General features: G+C 48.8%; 1 non-coding gene and 1 pseudogene across 1 annotated transcript; one reads left to right on the top strand and one right to left on the bottom strand.

The window, feature by feature from the left end:
- The first annotated feature begins 1,779 nt into the window (after positions 1–1,779).
- TRNAR-UCU lies at positions 1,780–1,864 on the top strand. The gene is given in 2 exon segments: positions 1,780–1,816; positions 1,829–1,864. It is a non-coding gene; the product is annotated as a tRNA-Arg (tRNA).
- Positions 1,865–2,001: 137 nt separating this feature from the next.
- Positions 2,002–4,726, bottom strand: LOC119513581 (annotated as a pseudogene).
- Between the last annotated feature and the right edge of the window lie 986 nt (positions 4,727–5,712).

Here is a 5,712-nt window from a genome sequence, read left to right as displayed (position 1 = left end):
CCTGTAAGGCAACCCAATTTGTGTACAAGCATTTGGACCCATCTGTGAGAACGGGGGCTCAGGGAACTAACAGAAATATGTTGACACTCTGGCTACTGCTTTGCTGTAATAGTCTTTCATTTCTGACCCAGGAGTCTTGGGTGCTCTGTCAGCAACCAAGAAACTGTGAAAATCTAAAAATTCTCGTTTGAGCTCTTGGAAGATGCTTCGGCACGGGGCTCGTCGTCCCCTGCAAGTAGAGTAAAATCTCAGACTCTTCACATTTTGTGACACTTATTAGCTGGGTGTCCATGCACAAGTTGTTTAAACTCTCCTAGATGCAGTTTCCATTCTTTATAAATGGGACGATGGTACCTTCCTTATAGCGCTGTTGTAGATGTTAAATGAAATAAAAACGTAAAAATCCCTATCACGCCAGACTCTTCCTGTGCGTTCCCTTTCCCTCTTTACAAATATTGTCAGAAACTACTTTGCTTTGATGTCTGATAACGCTGGGCAGCGAGGAATAGAGTGGACTGCAGCCGACCTGGTTGTGGAAGAACCTAAGCAAGCGATCGCACAAAGACAGCTCCGCAATTTTTTCATGGGTGGGGTTCGGAAAACCAATAGCCGATTGGACCGGGGAGCCAGGGGTTTCGTATTCCCAGCCGATGCATAGTAACTACCCTGATTTAGACTATTTAGAATGGCTCCGGGGTCGTGCTCATGCGGATTAATGGGGCACGGGAGAACCCTCCCCTCCCACCCAAATCAACCCCTTCACCGTGGCGACCGCGCCCTTGCGAACAGCCGCGCGGACCCCTTGGGCTACCTTGGCGCTCGGCTGCCCTCTCCGGGAGTTGCCGCGGCGCTCGGGCGCGCGCTCTCCGGCCGCACGCGCCCGGCACACGCATGCTCCCAGCGCTCCCACGCGCGGCACCACACTCACCGGCGCCGCTGACCACGCAGCCGCGTGCCGCCGGGTGCGCGGGATGGGGGCGGCTGCGCGGCGCCCTTGAAGGCAGCTCCCAGCCCTCGTTCGACCTGTCGGAGGGTGGTGCGGCGTGGGGCGCGTCGCCCCCCTCAGGCCACCAGAGCCCGGATACCTCAGAAATTCGGCTCTGGGTCTGTGGGGAGCGAAATGCAACCCAAACCCCATTTTCCCGAGCCCCGCGCAAATAAAATGCACTAGCACGCACACAAGTCGCTGCAGCCCGAGCTAGCAGCTGCGGCCGGACCCAGGCAGCCAGGGAAGAGCCCGCGGCCCAACAGGTCCCGAGAGGCTGCCGCTCGTGATCGCCCGCTGAAAGGTGCGACGCAAGTGCCCGGCGTCATTAGCCCGGCTCAACGGTACAACGGCCGGCCAGGGGACTGCGCTCTGCATCTCCCAGGCCCGGGCAGGGCGGGCCGGCCGCGGTAGAGACCCGGTAGGCGGGAGCGCTTGCGGCTGGAAGGGAGCCAGGGAGGAGGGAGGCGGTGATTTGACTGCCAAGCCGGGTGCGGCGGTGCCCGAAACCTGCGGGAGACCCGGCTACGGCTGCCCTGACCGAGACAGGCCAGTCAGGATGCGGTGGACTCGCGGCCACCGTTCGCTCGGGGCGGGGGTCGCTGACCTAAGAGGCGGTAGGTGGGGGAGGAGGGGCGCCTGCTGCGTGTGTTTGGCGGCGGCTGGACAGGCCCGCAGTGCTTTGAGCGCGGCGACCCGGCCTCGGCTTTAGAGGCAGCAGAGCAAGTAGTCGGAAGGGCGCTGGGCCTTCGTTTCTGGCTTAATGTGGCAGCTGCGCGAGGGCTCCAACAGGTGGCTCCGTGGCGCAATGGATAGCGCATTGGACTTCTAGAGGCTGAAGGCATTCAAAGGTTCCGGGTTCGAGTCCCGGCGGAGTCGCGTTCTTTTTCCCTATAACCCATTTTCCACCCTTGCCGTTTCTCCCTGTCCTCTCCTTTACCTAAACGGTTTAAATCGGCTTCCATTTCCTGTTCCTTCCTTCACCACTGCAGTCGATCTCCGCGGCTTTTTCGTCCTTAGCGCCTCGCGCGGATTTCGCGCTGCCTCAGCAACGCGGGCCCCCGTGATTCAGGGTCTGGGCCTGCAGCCCGCCGACTCGGGAACCGGATCCGAGTCCTGGGCAGAGCGGCCTGGGCGGCGGCGAGACTAAAGGAAAGGAGGCGACACTGAGACGAGGCCTCGCCTTCTCCATGCCGGGCAGGGGTCTAGTTCCGCAGCACCTTGCGGTTTCGGCTTAAAGGTGAGCGTGGGGAAGGCCGGAATCTCGGGTGTCGACACCTCCACACCCGGAACGCGACCGTGGACAAAGGAGGGACGAGAAACGCACCCACAATCTGCGATGCGCTGTGCAGGCCGACTGCCCTTCCAGCCCATTGGGCCTCAAGATTAGCACAACCTGGAAAGTCCAGTGGGATCCTGTCAAAAATGCAGATTTCTGGGCGTCACCCTGGGGCTCTAATTCTGTTGATCTGGGGTAGGGCCCAGGAATCTACATTTCTGATAGGCAAGCTCCCCTGCCCGTTGATTACTGTGCAAGGAGGTCCGAGGTCCATTCTTTACCAGGCTCTGCCTGTCACTTCCTGGACGGCAGGAATTACTACCTCTCTTGTACTCTTCTCCTGACAACTCATATCTGTACACAAGGTTAGGGTCCAACTCACTAAATATAAATAAATTAGTAACTGAATGGAATTTTTCTAATTCATTGCAAAAAACAGGTAATTCAAGCAGAAGATACACAATCCAGATAGTCAAAAAGGTATAGGGAAAAGTGAACATCCTTGTTATTCCTATGCCATATCCTCACATTTCCCTCCCACAGGCCATTAGTGATAATGTTTTTTTGGATATATTTTCAGATTCATTTTATGCACATGTCTGCATTTTACATATGCATCTTTTAAACAATTGGTAGTATGCTATACATGGTTATTTCACTTATTAATACATGTAGAGCTGCCTTGTTCTATAGCACATTTGTGTCGTGATGATTTCACAGTCCCCAGTGGTTGGACATTTAGGCTTCCAATATTTTCCTATTACAAACAATGCTTCAGTGAATATCCGTGTTCTTATATTATTGTACGTAAGTGCAAGTATATCTGTAGGATAGATCCCTAAGAAGTTGAATTACTGGGTCAAAGGTTTGTGAATTCTTACTACGTACATTCTTTTAGAGATATTGTCAAATTGCCCTTATAAAAAGTATATCTGCTTTACTTTCACCAACAGTATATGAGAATGTCTATTTTCCCACAGCTCACATGTTACCAGACAGGTGTAAAATGGTTTCTGTTTAGTTTAATTCATGTCTTTTGAGTGAAGTTGAGCATCTTTTCATACATAGGACAATTTGTATTTCCTCTTCTGCGATCTATCTCTTCTTGATTTTTGCTCATTTTTTCTATTGCATTGGTCATTTTTTTAATTATTATTATTACAGTTTGTAGGCGTTCTCTACATTTTAAGGAAACCAGACCTTTATTTGTAATATCTGGTACAATTATTCTTTCCCAGTTATTTGTCCTTTGATGTTTGTTTATGGTATTTTGTTTTTGTTTTCCTGTCTTACAGAAATTCATTTATTTGGATTTATCAGTCTTCTAAGACTTCTGGTATGGGATCATATTGCAATCAGATTAAATAATTTCCTCATGTTTTATTTTAGTGCTTTCATAGCTCTATTTTTACATTTAAATCTTTGGATCATTTGAGATGTATTTTTGTTTGTTTGTTTGTTTTTAATTGAGGGTTCCTTACTAGTCCTGCTTCCACCTGAGTGGCCAGGACCAGGGGAAAGGGGGAAAGGGACTGGTGGGCACAGGGAGGGTTCATCTCCACAAAATTCCATTTATACACAGAACTAAACGGACAAACACAGAGTAAGTATTGTGGTTAGAAGTTGGCAGCATGGGAAGGGGAGGAACAGATGGGAAGTAGGGGTTGTCGTAAAAAAAAAAAAAAAAAAAATACAGCCCCCATCCCAAACTGGAGTGCCTGGAAGGAGACTTGGTCTGCTTTAACCCCAAGAGGAATCAGAAGATCAAAAGCAGTTTGGGGAGTCCAGAACCCTCAGGGATAGAGGGAGAAGGAAGGTCCAGGGGGTGGGGGTGGAGCTGTTTGGCAACTGCGGTGAACGGATTGCCCTCCCCCTGCTGGGATCCCCCCAGCCCCAGTCTGGCAGGAAGGGGGCAGCCTGCAACCCCCATGGACAGGTCTGGGGCTGCTGGATGCTCCAGGCAAGGGGGCTGGAGGGACTCAAAAGGTCTTGCCCTCAAGGGAGATGACGGCGCTTCCCCCTCCCCCACCCCCAGCTTCTCTGCCAGGGTGCAACGGTCCTTGACCTCCTTGTAGCAGTTTGCTTGTATTTCATGCTTGATCCCTGTCAGTTTCTTCTTGATGGCATCCTTAGAACTAGCATAGATCATTTTGCTGTTGAGGGGTGCACACTCAGGGGCCCAGAAAATAAACACCAGGTCCTCCTTCTTGCTCTCCTTGGTCTCATGGGTTGCATCATGAAGGGCATAGCACTTAGAATAGTATCTTGTCTGGCAGCATCTTGACAAAGGTGGTGTAGGGGTCGCCGACAGTATGGCCCACGTCACCTACCAGGATCTCCTTGCCCTCTTCCAGGAAGACGTTCTTTTTGTCCTCGCTCAGGCGTCTGGTGTTGACGACTTGTGCACCTTCATGTCATTGAACACTGATGACACCATCAGAGACAGCCACACCAGAGGCCATGTTTCTTGGAAGCAAAAGGGATACAGCAAAGAGAAGCTGCAGCTTCTGCTGAGATCCGACTGAACCAAGATGTATTTTTGTATATGGAATGAAGTGGGAGTTTTGTCCCAGAATCATTGACAATGAACAATCCTCCTTTTCTACATTAATTTGAAATGCCACCTTTATCAATTTCTAAAGTCCCATTTGCATTTGGGTTTCTGCATTCTCTGTTCTATTCCATAGAACTGTTTTAATTCTGATTCACTAGAATTGTGCTGTTGTAATATCTACTAGGGCCAGTCTTTCCTCATAACTTTTTGTAAAAAGATTTTTTCTGTCTGTTTTTGAATTATTATTTTTCCCATATAATAATAATAGCACTTGTTAAGTACCAGGTACTATTCTAAGTGCTTTATGCATTTTAAGGCATTTAATCCTTCTGACGACCCTAGCAGATATGTATTATTGTCCCCGTTCAAGGAAGAGGCATCTGAGATGCAGAAAGTTTAACTTGTCCAAGAATATGTAGGTAATAAGTAGTAATGGGAAGGAATCCATGAAAGTTGGGTCTATGGCGAAAAGCATAATTCTCTGTTGCTTTTCCATATGAGCTTTAGTTACAGCTAGTGTGGCTCTAATCTTTGGAGGTAGTTTTGTTGGGATCATGTTACATTTATAAACTAATCTGGGGAGATCCTGACATTTTCTTAAGTTTATTCCTAGATAGTTTATCTTTTCTGTGGAGCTCTTTCTAACTGGTTATGGCTTGTATATAAGAAGACTTGGTATTTAAAATAATGATGTTATATCCAGCCATCTTTTTGAGTTATATTACTGTTCAAAATAATCTTTCAGTTTGAAACTATAATGAGACACCACTTCACACCCACTAGAATGGCTATAATAATTTTTAAAAAAAAGACAATAACAAATGTTGGCAAGGATGTGGAGAAATTAGAACCCTCATACATTGTTGGTGGGAATGTAAAACAGTACAGTGTCTT

Source organism: Choloepus didactylus, chromosome 2 (assembly GCF_015220235.1).
Source record: "Choloepus didactylus isolate mChoDid1 chromosome 2, mChoDid1.pri, whole genome shotgun sequence".
NCBI lineage: Eukaryota > Metazoa > Chordata > Mammalia > Pilosa > Megalonychidae > Choloepus > Choloepus didactylus.
This window is presented reverse-complemented; position numbering and strand designations above follow the sequence as displayed.